The sequence below is a fragment of the Pongo abelii genome, chromosome 4 (assembly GCF_028885655.2).
Source record: "Pongo abelii isolate AG06213 chromosome 4, NHGRI_mPonAbe1-v2.0_pri, whole genome shotgun sequence".
Taxonomy (NCBI): domain Eukaryota; kingdom Metazoa; phylum Chordata; class Mammalia; order Primates; family Hominidae; genus Pongo; species Pongo abelii.
Window position 1 is genome coordinate 160,636,619 of NC_071989.2, and position 19,605 is coordinate 160,656,223.

Below are 19,605 nucleotides of genomic sequence, written 5' to 3' on the forward strand. Positions count from 1 at the left end.
GACTCCTGCTTCACTTCCTGCTGGATGGCTTTGACCAAGTGACTTAACCTTTCTCACCCTCAGTTTTCTCATCTCTATAATGGGAAAAAGACTAACAGCTACCTCACAGCCTCTTGGGAGTATTAAGCAAGATGATGCACATTAAAAATACTCACATAGAACCTGGTATTAAGTGCTCAATAAATGTTAGCTGACACTATCAACAGATTTTAGGGAAAAACGCAGACTTGCCTTGATTGGAGCAGAGGTAAGAATCCTGCCTTTTCTTGTCACTGTCACATTTTTGGAGTCTTAGGGATCTAGGGAGTTTGAAAGTTACTTTGTAGAACATTGTATATTATACACATGTAGTTACACATGGAAAGAGGAACAAGCCATACTAGCATGTCATATTATAAATTGTAGCTTGGGCAACATGATGAGAGCTTGACTGTACAAAGAAAAAAATAAAAAAAAATTAGCTGGATGTGGTGGCACATGCTTGTAGTCCTAGCTACTCAGGAAGCTGAGGTGGGAGGATCGCTGGAGCCTGGGAGGTTGAGGCTGCAGTGAGCTGTGATCAACCACTATACTTTAGCCTGGGCGGCAGAGCGAGACCCTGTCATAAAAAAAAAAATAAATAAAAGTGCACTAAACTGGAACTATGAGTACTGCAATCTAGTCTTGATTCTGTCATAAACTCACTTCAAGGCTTTGAGTCACTTCACTTCTCTGGGCCTCAGTTTTCCCATTTCAAAAATGGACTGTTAGGTAGCTGGTCTTTAGACTATATCCTGGTGAACTCAGGTTTCAGAGAGGTGCTGGTGATTGCTAGGGGATTGGAGGAGATTATAGGAGTACGCTAATTATAACCAGCTTTGCTAGCTGCTTTCTGAGTGTTCTTGCGTCTCTTGTATGGTACAACACGAGACTAGGAATCCAAGAGGCAATTCTGTTTTCTTATCGTAGCATTGTTATGATGGTGGCTTGTATAATCTCATTTTAAAGATGAGCCACATCAGACTCAAAGGGCTCAACCAGTAGGCCCAAAGACCAGGAGCTGGTGCCAAGGCTTAATATGTATTCTGGAAAAACACTCCTATTCCAGTGCTCATTTCACCCCATTGCTTTATCTTTTGTAACTCCTGGACACTGCGTTTATAAAATGGGGCTGACACAGGCTGGGTGAATTCAGTCTTCCTGATAAGCCACCCATCTTAAAATAACACCATCTCACTGTGCTCACATCTCAGATACATTTGTCACAAAAGAAGGGCAGATAGACATCCAGCCTTCATTTGACCTTTAAATTACCTCCTTTTTATCAGCTGTGGCTGATCAGCTGTTCTTTTTGAGAGCAGGTGGGTCGACATAAGATTGATTGGTTTTCTCTGCAGGGGAGTAACTTGGCCCTTTCCAACCCTCTGACCTGCAGAGGCCCTCTGAGCTCTGAGATCCTCGGCAAGAAACAAGAACATGGATTAACAAGGCAGAATGAGGGGCCTCTGTGCCTGGATGCAGAACAAGAAGAGAATAACCAGTGAGAACTCGGAAAGAAGACCAGTCCTTGGGACCTTGCACAAGTCCTTTAGTTTATCCTCTCCCCAAATCCTAGGGTGTTCGTGACAATCAAATAAGAAGTTACGTAAGTAGATAGAAACTTGTCAGCCCAGTATGGGCCAGTGCAGGAAGTTTTGGACTTGGAAGACATTGTGTTGTGGTGGAAAAAGTGTGAGCTTTGGATCCAGTACCAAAGATGGGTTTGAATCTCAGCCCTGTCCCCACCCAAAGCTCATCTGGAATTGTAGCTCCCACAATTCCCACATGTTGTGGGAGGGACCCGGTGGGAGGCAATTGAATCATGGGGCGTGTCTTTTCTGTGCTGTTCTCGTGATAGTGAATAAGTCTCATGAGAGCTGATGGTTTTATAAGGGGGAGTTTTCCTGCACAAGATCTCTCTTTGCCTTCTGCCATCTGCGTAAGATGTAACTTGCTCCTCACCTTCCACCATGATTGTGAGGCCTTCCCCAGCCATGTGGAACCGTGAGTCCATTAAACCTCTTTCCTGTATAAAATTACCCAGTCCTGGGTATGTCTTTCTTAGCAGCGTGAAAACGGACTAATACACCTGGCACTGACAGGAAAAAAAAAAGGTTAAGACAGTTGTGAACCCTTGAGTAGGTCACTAAACTCCTCTGTGGCTCAGTTTCTTCATCTGGAAAAAGGAAATAATAATGCTGAACATGTAGGATTATCATTAAGTGTTAGGGTAATCAACTTGCCTGGAGCTTATCTCATAGTCAGTGCTTAAAATGGTAGTTTTTGTTACTGACATGGAAGTGATTGATAAAACAAAGGCCTCAGGGCTTATAAGGAGCAGAGATTATTTTATTGGTGAACAGGATGTTCTATTCCTGTTGGACCAACTGATAACAGTCACTTCATGAAGAAAAAAGGATTTTGAGTGGGATAGAACACTGGAGTTTTCTTTGGTGGTTTTGTCTGGTGGGATCTATTTAATTGCATTCTGCTTAGAACCAACTCATTGTTGAACAGTGCAGCTATTCACACACTAGCTAAGAAGGCCATGTGTGAAAAATATCTAGAGAGGTCCTAGCTATTTGGGAGCAAGCCCATCATAAGCCAATATGTGACCTGGCTGCTGATACAGATGAGCCGCTCTTGGAGTGCATTAACAGAAGTAGCAAGCCTAAAATAAGGGAGGAGATGGTCCTTCTGAATTCTCTTCTGGCTGGGATACACTTAGAAATATGGGTTCAGTTCTCTAAGAATCTCATTGTCAAACCTGAGTGTGTTCTGAAGAATGTGAGTGAGAAAGGAAGGATCTGGAGACCTTGCCATATGGAGAACAAGGAAAAGGGTGAGAGAGGCTTTTCCCCTGGAGGTAAGAACCTTCACGGTGATCAATGACTTTAAATTTCTGAAGGGCTGCCATAGGGAAGAAGGAGATGATGGAACACACTGTGGGTAAGTGGAGGTGGGGTCAGAGTCTATCAAGTTTGCCCAACCTGCCTTATTTTATTGTTGTTCTGTTTTGTTTTTTTTAGACTTTTAGCAGCCTGAAAGCCATGGTTTTTAGTTTCTGTCTCTAGTGATAAGTGAAAAGGAGGGATGAGGAAGGGGTTTTTGTGGCCTAACCAGAATCAGAAACTAAGAACCCATAATTGTATTTTCTCCCTCGGACACCCCTGGAGGTCTTTTGGACAAAGTTACAAGGAGGAATACTCAATTCGGGAAGATGCTGAATTGGGCCACCTTGTGAGGCAGTAAATCTCCTTGCACCTGAGATATTCAAACAGAGGCTAGCCAAAGTAAAGCAGTATATGGTGTGGAGGTTGTGGGAACAGGATTTGATGTTAAATCTGGGTTTAAATACTGGCTCTGCTGTGTGGGCAAGAAGTAAACATCGCTGGATGTACTTGCCTTAGCAATGAAATGGAGACAGAGCTTACACTACTGGATTGTAAGGGTTAAATGAGATAATATATGTAAAATCCTTAACAGTTGCTCTTAGTATTACTTTGGTTACTTATAAAGGATGAGCTCACCAGGGTTTCCTTCCCACTCTACATTTCGGGGATGCTATGAATGAAACAGGCCACTGCATTTCTCCTTGATTGTTCTTTGTTCTCCACTTCAAACCGATTGCCGTTTCATTGCATTTTGTTAATAATATAATTCTAGAGAAAGCTGGCCTGCCATGACTGTTTCCTAGTGTTTCTTCCTCATGAATTTAGATCTTCTCCAGCTGATGAACATTTTTGCTTAGTAGAAGTTCATTAATTCTCCCCTCCCCCACTCATTCCAGCAACGCAATTTAAACAGCATTAATCCGGTATTTAGTGAGAAAATGGAGTTATATAATGAGAAACACTCAGTTTGAGACAATCTTTTTTTCTTCTTAAAGAACTTTTTTTCATCCTAATTTAATGATGAATTATCATCATTTGTGTTGGAAGAAGGTTTAAGAAGAGAGAGAATAATGGATGAGGGTTATGAAATTTTAGAGCCAGACAAACTCTCATCTGGCCTCTCGTTTTATACATCAGGACATGGGTCCCAGAAAGGTTGACTTATGGGCTCCAGGCCACTGAAGAGTGAATGGCAGAGCTGGGTTGTGAACCTCTTCTTGCCGTCCAAGCTACCTTCTGTCTGCTGGGGTGGTGGCAGGCTTGGGTCGTGTTCTCCCACTGTCTAGTCTGAGCTTGGCAAGTTTTTCAGCTGCAATGAAGCTCAATTTTTTGATCTGTAAACTGCCCATGTAGTAATAGTTCCTTCCTTGTCAGTATTAGGGATAGGTTAATGTAAGTAAAGCAATTACAAAATTGCTGGCACGTGGTAGGCATAGCGAGACTGTGGAATGAAGAGACAATAATTTAAGGTCATTACTGTTTATAGTTATAATTTACCTGAGTGCTTCCCGTGTGCTGGGCCTTTGCTGAGCTCTTCCAAACCACCCTTTGGATAATGGTTTGAAAGCGCTCTGGCTAGGATATCCACCCTATGAGGTATTAGAATGGTGCAAAAGTAACTGCTGTTTCTTCCATTACTTTCAATGGCAAAGGCCACAATTACTTTTTCGCCAACTTAATAGAAAGTCTAACATATTTCTACTGTTATGAGAACTCTGGAACTTCTATTTCCCCATTTCTGTCTTGTTTGTTACCCCCCAAACCTCATCCATTTCCTACAGGAATTAACAATGAAACCCTTAAAATGGAAAGTTCTCAGGGAACTGTTTTAGAACAGCGGAGTAGGCAGTTCCTGGGGAGATGCCTGTTATTCCACAGTGTGGGGTGAAGATAACTCACAGTATGGGGTGGGGCTCGGCAGCTGTGAGAAGCCAAGGGAAGCAGGGTGAATCACTGTGGGTACAGGAGGAGGAGTTTGACTAATCATACCTTATACCAGTGGTTCTCCACTGGAGACAGTTTTGTCCCCCAGGAGACATTTGACAATGTCTGAAGACATTTTTGGTTGTCATGGGGGATGGGTGATAGGTGAGTGTGATACTGGTGTCTAGTGGGTAGAGACCAGGGATGCTGCCACACTCCCTAAAATGCACAGACCAGCCCCCCAACAACAAAGAACTATGGCCCAAAATGTCAACAGTGCTGAGGCTGAGATACCCTGTCTTACACACATCCTATGATTTGGTCTTTATGACAAAGTATGAAATATGCGGAAGGGAGCCGGTATTTAATAAGGGTAATAGGATCTCTTCTTTGCCAGGCATTACATTGGGCTAGAGTTGGGAAGACAGATTTTAACTGCCTGATAACTTGATCAGTGGGTAGGAGCCTCTTGGATCATTCTATTGACAAGGATTCTGAGGCACAGCAGGGAAGAAGGCTGCAATCAATGGGCTCCAGTGCTGGCACTTTTCATCTGTGTAACATTGAGCAATTACTTAACCTTTCTGTGCCTCAGTTTTCATGTCTGTAAAATGCTAATGATAGGAGTATCTACCTTATTGAGTTGCCATGAGGATCAAATTAATAATTTAAAGAGCTTTTCGAACTATGCCTGCTGTGCAGTTATCATCATCCTCATTATCAGGAACAAAACAATCTTGCCGCATATTTACCATTCTTGTTTTGTTCAAATTATACACAGTGTCTCATATAAGTAGATATATTAGATATGTATAAGTTAACATGTGTAATTTGCCCCCTTTTTAGGAAGAGGAAATTTTGTTTAAAATTGGGTAAGAGGACAGAGAACTGATCTAGAATGTTAAACTAGTGGGTGAGTTTTATAGAGAGTGTTGTCCTAGTTCATGAAGTGTTTCTTCAACCCGCTTTATCCCTTGCCTAGCCCTGAAATGTGTATATCGACCCTTGGGGGCTGGTCTTCATTGCAAATTTGTACTCTTCAGTTTTGTCTTGAGCTGTGTTCTTGTTAGGCAATAAAGATTGCTTTGGCACTTACTAATATGACCTGCCCATGGGACTTTCAGAAAAAGATAGATATGGAGTCAGACCAGGGGCTTACATACAGTCAATCCCCATATGGTATGTTTTGTTTGTCTCTCACAATTTTTTGAAGTTTGAATTTGTGTCCAATGTTTATAAATCAAAACATAGCACATAAAAATGTAAGGTTCCAGTATTTCTGAATATGAGAATATCTGGTTACATTGGACCCACATTACAACATGGCAAAAATTGGCTGGGGTAGCCACTTTCCTCCCTTCAGATGCTGAACTTGCTAGTTTGCCCCACTCCCCACCCTGCCTCATTGCATTCTCAGTACTGAGACTGAGCGGTAGCTGCCGTCTGTTCACTCACACTTGGCCTGCTTCACTTGTTCCTATTTCCTGTCTGCCCTGCAAGCACCAGGGTTTGCAGCTGCTTGCACAGAGCTGATTATGCTATCTCGTTACATTCAAATCGCTTTCACACGTACTGACTTTCTGCTACCTGTGAAGAAGTCAGGGCAGGGATTATTGTGTCCACTTTCTAGATGTGAAAGTAGAGACTCAAAATTAAGCAATTTGCCCAGGATCCCACAGCAATTTTAATGCTGAGTTAGGAGTAGAGAACGGCTCCTCAAGCTTTGGAATTGGTTTGTAACAGACTGTAAGAACTTGGAAACATGGTTTTATTCCAGGGTCCTCTAGTCTCACAGTTGTAAAAAGGAAGACTGTAGTTTCAAGACTTTGTGGATTTCTAAAATTTCTAAAAAATTGAGAGTACCTGACACATGTTGTCGACTTTGTTGTCAATTTTCATTTTGCCAGGTAAGAATATTAAATTCAAGATAGAAAGCCAACCATCACTATAATTTTATAAAATAAAGGATATGTTATAACTATAAAAGAAGGAAAAACATAATCTCAGAATAAAGGATGGCCTATCTCAGGAAAAGTGTGCATACATTTGTATGCATGCATAAAAATATTATTAAACATTTCCTTTATTTTTTTTTCATGTCAACTTGGCACATCCAGGAAGTAGTACTTGGGGAATCACAGGATTGGGAAATCTTTAAGATTATTTTCAGCGTACTCATTCTAGATATTTTTGTTTGTTTTTGTTTCAATGTAACAGTTTTGTGACCCAGTCTCCAAACAGAAATCAGAATGCTGACAGGTGTCATGTAGGTCATTTGGGCACATGCCTTTCTGGTCTCCATTCTGCTCCTGCTTCCAGATCACCTGGCTTGGATAAGGGAAAACCAAATTACCTAGTCTTTGTGAAAAAATTATTTAAGCGTTGGGAGTTAATTCCTGGCTCCAAGTGGAGCCTCCACCAAGTAAATCCATGCTAATGGCTCTCCACGTAGGTGATGCAAAAGAAGCTGGATATACGGGGCCTGCGTTATCTCAGAAAGCACCAACTCTCTGAAAACTCTCTTGGAGAAACGGAGAAAGATAGAATGCAAACTAGAGGTCGGGAGATAAGTGGTTGAGTTCCAATTTTTCTAGGATTTTTTGTGTAACCTTGGACAAGCTATCTCCCCTCTCTGTGCCTGAATTTCCTTCTCTCTAATGCAAAGAGAGTAGATTAGATGATATTTAAGTTCCCTCCTACTTCTGACATGCTCCAATTCAACCTAATTCAATTCACAAAATCAAAATATAAGCAGGGAAGGCCCTGAAAGTTCATCTAGTAGGAGCACCTTTTTGTCGCCTGCTCTATTCAATTAAATGCAAATGAAAAGTACCCAGCCATAAGCTTCAAGGAACACCAGACTGTCCCTTTCATCCGTGAGCGCGGTGCTGTGATCTGAGAGAGGCAGGGCAGCTGAGCCGTGGAAGAACCTGACTGCAGTTTTGCTGGGGTAGGAAATGGCCTCATTGTTTCATCTGAGTCCAACTTTGATTCTGGGCCTAGTGGCTCTCACAATAAGGGAGAGCCTTTTGCTATTGTATTTTTTATGACTCCAGTCCATCTTTCCATTTTCAACTAGGAGCAAATTATGACAACCCCCGTGGGTGTATTTCCCTGCTAAAATTTTTCCTTTGGAATGTCTAGGGATAAGGGGTGCAAACAGGGGTGTGTGGACTCACAGGTTCTTAGCCTATTAGGGGTGGGAACACACACAGAACCGATGCAGTTTGAAGCCTGACTCCTTCCAGGTGCTTTCCTATCCAATGTTGTTGTAGCCTGTGTTTGCATACCTACTGTGATGGGGCCCTCACTACCTAAAGGAAGCACTTATACTTTGGCCTCTGTTGAGTGATGGTCTTTTTACTGAGTTGAAATCTCTTTCCTCTGCTTTTTACTCATTGTTTCTGGCCCTGCTCTCTGCAGCCACTCAGAAGAAGTTTGTTTCCTTCTCACTTGTTAAGTCAGCCTTGCATCTTTTCTCTTAGTTAAGCATTCTCTTCACCCTTAGCCATTTCTCTCTCTTTTTTTTTTTTTTGAGACAGAGTCTTGCTCTGTTACCCAGGCTGGAGTGCAGTGGCGCGATCTCGGCTCACTGCAAGCTCCGCCTCCTGGGTTCACGCCCTTCTCCTGCCTCAGCCTCCTGAGTAGGTGGGACTACAGGCGCCCGCCACCACGCCCGGCTAATTTTTTTTGTATTTTTAGTAGAGACGGGGTTTCAACGTGTTAGCCAGGATGGTCTCGATCTCATGACTTTGTGATCTGCCCTCCTTGGCCTCCCAAAGTGCTGGGATTACAGGCGTGAGCCACTGCACCCGGCCAGCCATTTCTCTTATAATTTCTAGACCTCTCACCATCTAGATTATTATCCTTGGGCCTCATCCTAACTTATTCATTCATTTACTTATTCAACAAATATTTATATAGTACCTACCATGTGCCAGGCTTTGTGCTGCATACTGGTGATGGGGTATTAAGCAAGACCTGATTCCTGGCCTCTGAGTACTATGGAGAAAACATTCATTGAGTAAATAATTTTGAAGCCCCACTTGGTGAATTTGAACTCCAGCCCTACCATTTACCTTTTAGAGCTGTTGGGTAAGTTGTTTGACTTTTGCGGCCCAGAGTTCCCCTATCTGCTGAGTAGGGGAGGGGGGGAGTAATAATAGCTACTTCATTAGGGTTGTTATTAGGAGTTAAAAATGAAAAGTACCTAGAACCAAAGTTGGCATGTCGTAAACCCTAAGAAAATGTTAGCTGCTGTTACTACTACAGTACTGCAACTACTACTATAATGGCAGAGAAAAAGATGCTCAGGTGCTCATGGACTGTGGAGTTGTGGAAGCATGGAATTCTCCTCTAAGGAAGTAGCATTTAAGCTGAGACTTGTAGGGTGAACAGGAGTTGGCCCAGTGAAGAGGGAGAGGAGAGAGGTGAGCAGTCCAAGCAGAGGAAACAGCATGTGCAAAGGTCCTGAGGAAGGGAAAGTGCTTGGCATGTGGTAGGAACAAAAGAAAGCCAGTACGGGTAGAGCTTAGTGAGGCAATGAGCAGCAGGAGACATACACCAGAGTGGTGAATGGGGCTGCATGGTACAGGATCTCACAGGTCATTTGAAGCCTTTGGGTTCTGTAAGAGCAATGGCCAGATGCTAAGAGGTGTAAATCAAAAGTATCTGAGATAGGTCTCAATCAATTTAGAAAGTTTATTTTGCCAAGGTTAAGGATGTGTTCCTGACAGCCTCAGGAGGTCCTAATAACATGTGCCCAAGGTGGTCAGGGTACACCTTTGTTTTATACATTTTAGGGAGACATAAGATATCAAGCAATACTTGTAAGACATACATTGGTTTGGTCTGGAAAGGTGGGACAACTTGAAGTGGTGGGGGTGGGGTGGGGCAGCTTCCAGGTCATAGGTAGATTTAAAGATTTTCTGATTGGCAATTCGTTGAAAGAGTTATTATCAATAGAAAAGAATGGGTTACAATAAGGGATGGTAGAGACCAAAGTTTTATCATGCAGATAAAGCCTTCAGGTAGCAGGCTTCAGAGAGAATAGATTGTAAATATTTCTTATCAGACATAAAGAGTCTCTTCTGTTAGTAATTTATTGGTAATTCTGTTTTTTTTTTTTTTGAGACAGAGTCTTGCTCTCTCATCAAGGCTGGAGTACAGTGGTGCTATCCTGGCTCACTGCAATGTCTGCCTCCCAGGTTCAAGCAATTCTCCTGCCTCAGCCTCCCGCGTAGCTGGGATTACAGGTGCCTGCCACCACACTTGGCTAATTTTTGTATTTTTAGTAGAGACATGGTTTCACCACGTTGCCCAAGCTGGTCTCCAACTCCTGACCTCAAGTGATCCACTCTCCTTGGCCTCCTAAAGTGCTGGGATTACAGGTGCAAGCCACCGTGCCCGGCCTCTATCAGTAATTCCAAAAGGGAGGAGGGTATAATGATGCAATCAGGCTTCCCCTTACTATCAGGGCCTCAACTAGTTTTTCAGGTTAACTTTGGAATGCCGTTGCCAAGGGGAGGGGTTCATTCAGATGATTGGAGGGCTTCAAATTTTATTTTTGGTTTACAAAGGCTTTAAGTTGTGGAGAAGCAAGGCAAAGGTTTGCCTTTTGTGATCACTCTGGCTATTCCGTAGGTTCTGAATACATGAAATTCTTTGGGATCATCATCTCCTTTAATTTGTACCCTTTACTCTTATTAACACAACCAAGGATCACATTTGCTCTTTAGGTGGTTTTATAGAACCAGTGGCTCATATCCAGGGTCTCATTCCATAAGGCCTTGCCTTGACTTACTGGTCTTCAAACTCCCTATAGAATTACACAATAGAAGCTTAAAGTATTATCCCACACAGATGAACGAAAATCCTAAGGCTGGAAATCTTTAGATTATAAGAGCACAAACTCCAATAGCGTGGTTTTAGGCATTGTAACAGGTGGTGGAGTGGCAGCTTTGGGCAGGGGGACCTACAAATAACCCTGAAATCCCAAGGCAGTCGTAGCCCTCTACCCACCAGGCACAGACACTCTATGATTATATGCCATTTTGGGACACCTATGGGGTACAGTGAGACCTTTTAATCAATACTTGGGTGGAGAGACAATCCTTTTTGAGGCACATATCCTAACTCCTTCCCAAGAAGCTGAAGCCTTGCTCTGAGTATCTCTTTCTCTTTTTCATTCGTGACACTAAAATAACAGGGCAAGAGTAGGGTGGATTGTGGATAACCTGCTGACATCAGTGACAGATCAAATAATTGATTTTCTTCTAAATCCGGATTATGCTGCTGTAGCTCCCAGGAACTATTTATAGTGCCCGTCAGTCTTATTCTATTGTGAGCATTGGTTGAGGTGTATATATATACACACACACACATATATACACACACACACACATATGCACACACACATAGAAGCAGATTTGAGCACATACACACAACTTCAATAGCAATATGCCCAGACCCTCAACTCACAATATCTCAAATTTATGTACAGATCCACACATTTACTTTTAAAAACTGAGGTATAATTGACAAATAGAAGTTGTATATATTTAAGCATACTATGCAGTGTTTTGATATATGTATACATTGTGAAAAGATCACCACAATTGAGCTAATTTATATATTTATCACCTTGCGTGGTCACAATTACTTTTTGCATGGTGAGAACATTTAAGATCTATCCCCTTAGCACATTTCAAGTATATAGTACAGTACTGTTAACTACAGTCACATTGCTGGATGTTAGGTCTCCAGAACTCATATATAATAATTTATATAACTGAAGCTTTGTATCCTTTGACCAACATCTCCCCATTTCTCCCTCCCTTCAGCCCCTGGCAACTACAGTTCTACTCTGTGCTTCTATGAGTTTCAGTATTTTAGATTTCACATGTAAGTGAGATCATGCAGTATTAGTCTTTCTGTGTGTCTGGCTTCTTTCACTTTGCATAATGTCCTCCAGGTTTATCCGTGTTGTTTTAAGTGGCAGGATTTCCTTCTTTTTTAAGGCTGAGTAATATTCCATTGCCTATGTGCATATACCACAATTTCTTTATCCATTTATCTGTTGATAGACATTTAGGTTTTCATATCTTGGCTATTGTGAATAATGTGGTGTTGAACATGGGATTGCAAATATCTTTTTAAGATCCTGATTTTATTTCCTTTGGATACATACCCAGAGATTGGATTGCTAGATCATATTGATAGTTCTACTTTTATTTTTTTGAGAAAGCTCCATACCAGTTCCTGTAATGGCTGTGCAATTTATGCTCCCACCAACTGTATAAAGAGTTCTCTTTTCTCTACATCCTCACCAGCTTGTCTCTTTTTTTATGATAGCTATTCTAACAGGTGGTCATACACCCTTTTAACACACCTTGTACAGACCTTCAGATCTGAAGAGGCCACATGGCCATCCTGAGCTTTCTCTTCATTCCTGGTTAACTGTTTTTCAGTCTCTGGGATCTTGCTGCTCAAAGAGATGCTGGTGGACCAGCCACAACATCACCGAGGTTGCTGGATATGCAAAATCTTGGGTCCCACCCTAGAACTCCCGAGTCAGAATCTGCCTTTTAACAAGATCCCAGGTGATTTTTATGCATGTTGTAGTCTGAGGAGCCATGGGCTAAAATATTTACCTCCCTTGGCAAACATAGCAGTGGCTCCAACCAGAGCAGCTCTATTTTTATGCTTGATATTAATGGTTTCTACAGATGATTTTACTGGAAGAAAGGGCTCCCCTGCTAGGACGATGTATGAAAGCTGCTGCACCACACTGTGCTGGCTTTCAGGCTTGGAGGATGTTTCCTCTCAGAACCTCTTGTGTGGCCACATTTTTCCATTTGGACACTTCTCATATACTCACCCCATTTCCTAGAATGTTGTCTCCCACATCCCCCCACGTTGCCAGACTAAATCCCATGCAACTTTTAGAGGTCTCAGCTTTTAATTGATTCCTTTTGTAGGCTGCAAATGCACAGTGAATGTCTCTTTGTAAACACTGAGCATACTTGGAGTTTTATGCTTAATATCTACCTTCTCCAAGAAATTATAACTCCATAAGGTATTGTTATTTGGTGCTTAATAGACATGCAATAAATAGGCATTGAAAGAATGAAGGATATAGGAAGGTTGCTCGAGGGGGACTATGAGTAAAGGTCGTTCATTCACTCATGCAGAAAGCATTTCTTGAACATCTACTCTCTGTCAGGCAGGGTATTGAGTCTTGGGGGCACACATAGCTCCTGGGTCCTGACTACAGTTGCTCTTAGTGTAGCAGGTGGAGATGGACATAAACGCTGAGGCACAGGCAGGTGGGAGCCGATATCAGTTCCATGAGACACAAAAGAAGGGGTGATTTTACCTCATTTCTGAGATAATTTGTTAATATCTCAGCCAGGGCTCTGGGATCTTCTGTTTCTCTGTGTGTGAGGAATTAGCTGTTTCAAGGAGTTTTCTCAAAAGAAACCCTTAGCTCAGAGGGCATTATGAATCTTGATTTTGATTTTTTTCCTATTTTTCATGAGTAAGTTTCTCAGGAACAGGCACAGATACTGTTTGTTTTTTTTTTGAGACACAGTCTCTCTCTGTTACCAGGCTGGAGTGCAGTGGTGTGATCTCGGCTCACTGCAACCTCTGCCTCTCAGGTTCAAGCGATTCTCCTGCCTCAGCCTCCCGAGTAGCTGGGACTACAGGCATGTGCCACCACACCCAGCTAATTTTTGTATTTTTAGTAGAGACGGGGCTTCACCATGTTGGCTGGGATGGTCTCGATCTCTTGACATTGTGATCTGCCTGCCTCAGCCTCCCAAAGTGCTGGGATTACAGGCTTGAGCCCCAGCACCCGGCCTACAGATACTGATTTTTAAAGAATAAATCTTCAGGCTTTAACTTCTCTTTTTAATAATGATCCTCTATTTCAGTTTGTTGGGGGTGATTCCTTATTTTTCATTTTTTTTTTCCAAAGGTCAAATGAAGAATAAACCCAAATATAAGGAAAAAGCAAGGGCTTAAATAAGGAAAACCTTGGATAGGCAAGGCAGTTTCTTCTCTGCTTCCCTCTTTTTTTTTTTTTTTTCTTGAAGAGAGATTTATTAAGACACAGAAATGCAAGAACAATCAGAAGAAGACACTGACATATTTGACTATGAAAATTTAAAGTGTTTACATAACAGTAACTGTTTGGGAGTTATATGATCAGTAACAAACAAGGAGATAGCAGATTGGAATCCAGAATTTGTAAGAACTTTAACCTATAAGAAAAAGATAAAACCATGCAGTAGGAAATTGTGTAAGTTATATTGAAAAATACTTCTCAGAAAAGGAAATTAAAAGTTCCAAGAATGGAAATGTAAGGATGCTGAACCTTGCTGGATGTCAGAGAAATGAAAATGGAAACAACAATAAGATACTCATCAGATTAACTGTTGGAGAAATTGTATGGTTATGTAATACGTTTGTGTAATACTGATGGGAGTGTAGATTGCTACAGCCATTTTGGGGGGACAGTTAATATAAACTCATTAACCTAACATTGCACATACTCTGTTATCTAGAAATTCCATGTCTTGATAAGAAAAACTCTTATGTAAGTACAGAAGGTGACATTTAAAATGTTGTGTTACTTGTAAATAATGGAAAATTGGAAATGATCTAAATGTTGATCAATGGCATAATTAGTAGTATATTCACATAATGAAGCAGTTAATAAAGCAGAACTATGTGTCAACATGGATGCATCTTAAAATTGTATTGTTGAGTGAAAAAATAATTTGCTTAATAATATATACAGCATATATTTGTATATATGGAAAAATACATAGTATAATGCCATAAATTTTTTTTTTCAAAAACTTTGATCTACACTCCGTCACTTTCAGTCTGGCAATTCCTCAACGGTCTAGAGCCAGAAATACCATTTGATCCAGCAATCCCATTACTGGGTATATACCCAAAGGATCATAAATCATTCTGTTCTAAAGACACATGCACACGTATGTTTACTGCAGCATCATCCACACTAGCAAAGACTTGGAACCAACCCAAATGCCCATCAGTGATAGACTGGATAAAGAAAATGTAGCACATATACACCATGGAATGCCATGCAGCCATCAAAAAGGATGAGTTTGTGTCCTTTGCAGGGACATGGACGAAGCTGGAAACCATCACTCTCAGCAAACTAACACAGGAATAGAAAACCAAACACTGCATGTTCTCACTTATTAAGTGGGAGTTGAACAATGAGAACACATAGACACAGGGAGGGGAACATCACATGCTCGGGCCTGTCAAGGGGCGGGGGTCTAGGGAAGGGATAGCATTACTAGAAATACCTAATGTAGATGACGGGTTGATGGGAGCAGGAAACCACCATGGCACGTATATACCTGTGCAACAAACCTGCACATTCTGCACATATATCCCAAAACTTAATATATAAAAAAACACAAAACTTTGATCTACTTTTAGATTTACAGAAAAGTTGCAGTTTCCAAATATTCCTTACCCATCTTTTCCCATTGTTTATAAGTAATATTTTCCTTCTTAAATTTTATTTTTCAAACCATACACTGTAAAATAAATTAGTTCTATGTAGGCAAAGTTAAAAACATAGGAGTAAAGAAACAACTTTGTATTTCTGTTTTTAGAATTATTTAAACAGACTCTAGGTGTGTTTTAAAATATACTTTCCAATACAAAACAGAAGTTTTAAATTCTCATAAAAGTAGGCAGTCTTTGTCAGAAGCTGGCTCTAAACCTATAGGGGAGCTATCACTTATACACAGGACTCCGTGTAGACATATAGCTGGATCTTGATTTTCTGGAGACTGAAGTTTTTATAGTTTTAGATATCTTTTTTTTTGTATTTTCGTAGAGATGGGGTTTCACCATGTTGCCCAGGCTGGTCTCAAACTCCTGAGCTCAGGCAATCCGCCCGCCTTGGCCTCCCAAAGTGCTAGGATTACAGGTGTAAGCCACTGTGCCTGGCCAGTTTTAGATACCTCCCAGACAGGGCGGCCGGGCAGAGGCGCTCCTCGCTTCCCAGACGGGGCCGCCCGGGCAGAGGCGCTCCTCTCCTCCCAGACGGGGCCGGCCGGGCAGAGGCGCTCCTCGCTTCCCAGACGGGGCCGCCCGGGCAGAGGCGCTCCTCGCTTCCCAGACGGGGCCGCCCGGGCAGAGGCGCTCCTCGCTTCCCAGACGGGGCCGCCCGGGCAGAGGCGCTCCTCGCTTCCCAGACGGGGCCGCCCGGGCAGAGGCGCTCCTCGCTTCCCAGACGGGGCCGCCCGGGCAGAGGCGCTCCTCGCTTCCCAGACGGGGCCGCCCGGGCAGAGGCGCTCCTCACTTCCTCCCGGACCGGGTGGCAGCCGGGCGGAGGCGCTCCTCACCTCCCAGACGGGCGGCCGGGCAGAGGCGCTCCTCACTTCCCAGACGGGGCGGCCGAGCAGAGGCGCTCCTCACTTCCCAGAGGGGGCGGCCGGGCAGAGGCGCTCCTCACTTCCCAGACGGTGTGGCGGCTGGGCAGAGGCGCTCCTCCCTTCCCAGATGGGGCAGCCAGGCAGAGGCGCTCCTCACTTCCTCCCAGACGGGGTGGCGGCTTCCTGTCTTCCCTCCCTCCTTTCTTCCCTCCCTCCTTTCTTCCCTCCTTTGTTAGGTGCTGGGGATTCAGTATAGTCTGTCTCCTCACATGGATCACCATCTAATGGAGCAAACAGAGGATTAAGCCATCACAGCAAAGTGTGAAATAGACTCAGATGGGAAGGGCAAGTTGCCCTGGGAGCACATAGCAGAGATATGCTTTAGTCTAGAATTGCAAAAGGCTTCCTAGAGGAAATGATATTGAGGGATGAGTAAGCTTTAGAAGTGTCAGTCTTCAGGCCAGTAGGGTGGAGGCAGAGAGGGACAGCAGGGTGGAGGGGACATTCTGGGTAGGGCACAGCATGTGCACAGGCCCAGAAATAAGAGGGGGCACAGCACATTGAGGGAATTGAGAGAAGAGCAGCAGGGGCTGGGACACAGGGAGCTTGCAGAGAAGAGACTGGGGTAGGAAAGAGGCAGCACCCTCATGGTACAGGATTCTTTAAACCACTTTAAATAGTTTGAACTTGATCTTTGGGAAATGGGGAGCTAATAAAGGATTTTAAGCTGAGAAGTGAGACAATCAGACTTGAGTATTTGTGAGGTCCCTAGAGTGGAGAGCATATTCCTGGAATAAGTCTGAAGGTGGGGAAACTGAAAGGGGGCTGTTGTAGCTGCTGAGGTAAAAGATAATGGTATTCTGATAATCCTAGTGAGCTAAGTAGGATGGGTGCTCCTGAGGATTGGTTTTACCAGTGCTAAAGACCACCTTGACCCTGACCATCACTCAGGCAGCCCTTGTGCCAGGCCTGTGCTAATTACTTAATAATTTCCTTTCATTTCATGCTTGTATAATCTTGCCAAGTATGTTTTGCCTCCACCTGCCAAAAAGAGACCAGGATCCACCTGTTGTCTTTCTCTGGGGGGCCTGGTGGCAACCAAAATAAGATCCTTTTTAAGAAAGGGTCTTAAAAAGTATAAGCTATACTCACAAGAATGATTATAAGCTATATTCATAATTCACTAAGAAGTGAATTAATGATGTAATATAACCCTGGGTCAACCTGGAGGAGGTCTCAACATGGGCAAATTGGGGGTGGGTTATATGGGTGAGGATGCCAGAGACCTCAGAATGGCCCTTGACCCCAAACTAGTTTCTCTGCCACCCTGCAGATATCTAAACTTCTATCATCGAGTTGTTAGTTGAAATGCAGGTCCAGGCCGGGCACGGTGGCTCATGCCTGTAATCCCAGCACTTTGGGAGGCCAAGGCAGGTGGATCGCGAGGTCAGGAGGTCGAGACCATCCTAGCTAACAAGGTGAAACCCTGTCTCTACTAAAAATACAAAAAATTAGCTGGGCGTGGTGGCGGGCGCCTGTAGTCCCAGCTACTTGGGAGGCTGAGGCAGGAGAATGGCATGAACCTGGGAGGTGGAGCTTGCAGTGAGCTGAGATTGTGCCACTGTACTCCAGCCTGGGGACAAAGCGAGACTGAATCTCAAAAAAAAAAAAAAAAAAAAAAAAAAAAAAAAGGAATGCAGGTCCAAATGAAACTCTACTATTACGTGAAGGGGTAATGAGCATCTTCCACATTACATAAAAACACTGTTAATGCATGGCATTGGTACTGATTTCTTGCCTTGTATTTTTTGCCAATAATATAAATTTTCATGTATTTTCTCCCATTGATCTGCAGTCTTCATAAAATCCATAAAAGGTAGATGGAGAAGTCTGGGATGATTATTCTCATTTAACAGATGATAAAACAGAGAAAGACTCCGAAAAGGAAGTGACTTGCTTGCAGTAAATGGCAGAGCTAAACTAGGACCTGGAATCTTCCAACTGCAGGCTGCGAGGCTCTGGCCTAAGCCCAGAGTACCAGAGACTCAAAGTGGGTGAGAGCAGACAGCAGGGGAAAGAATGAGAGAAAGGAAGGTACAGGCATCCCTCAGGTGGGAGTCCATGTGCGTGAACTTTCTGGCAGTCCTTTTAGCTGCAACCTGCTTGAGGTGATGGTTTCTCCTTGTTTCAACCCAGAAACTTTCCTGTATGCTCATTCATCAAGTTCACTTTCTGCTCTGCCAGTGAGGTAGGAAAGTCAAGAAGCATTTGCTGTAGGCTTTCATTTTACTTGTTTTTCAGATGAGTGAGGAATGAAGATAGATCAGGGAGGCCAGGAGTGGGGAGGCAGAGAACATCACTGAGATACTATTAGCAGACTCTCTTCAAGAGGCTTTTGGTTAAATGAGACAAATAATGACATTAAAAATCTTCTGTGTCAGGGACACTCTTTATGGCTCACAAAATGCTTCTATCTCCATTTATCTCTTAACCCCTTTCTAGTGCTTTCCTGCTGGATTTGTTGAGGCGACAAAATGAGATAATGATATAAAGTAGTTAGAAGTACCTAACTATCATGAATAACTCATGTCCTCCTCTTCCTTCTTTATGCCATTACACTAGGTACAATATTTAGTGATAACATTAATTATTGCTTCCATTTATTGAGCACTTACTGTGAGCTAAGAACTATGCTGAACTCTTTGCAGGCCTTATTCTATTTAATCTTCATAGTAATTCTCTAAGAAAGGAACTATGATTCCTCTCTTGTAGATGAGAACATGAAGGTTCAGAGAAGTACACTTGCTTGCTAAATACGCAGTTTGTATGTGGAAGAGCTGGATTTTGAATCCAGGCTGTCTCCACACTCCCTGCTAATAATGGCTCGGCCTCCTCAAATCAGTCTGGGTTTCTTCTATTAGCACCCTTTCCCCCAGAACAGTGGCTGTCAGCCTGGGCTACCCAGTGGCTCTCAGCATGGGCTACCCATTGGAATTACCTATTACCTCCAACGGGTAATAGGGAAGCTTTAAGAACGTGCATGCTGGGGTCCCACCCTGAGGCACAGATATGATTGGTTTGGGGTGTGGCCTGAGCCATGGGACTTTAGAAAACTCTGCAGGTGGTTGCAATGTGCAGCCAGGGTTGAGACTCTGAGTTGCAAAGTGTTAGTATCGTATTTGCCGCCTGTATTTATCACAGGTTGACTAGGTGTTTGCTTAATCAAGGGAACTCAGACTGAAATACCTATGGATCAGGCAAAAATGTAAAAACAGTTTAGTAATTTAAAAAATAGAGATAAAGTGTGATGATTGACTTAAAGTGTGGCAATTGACTTT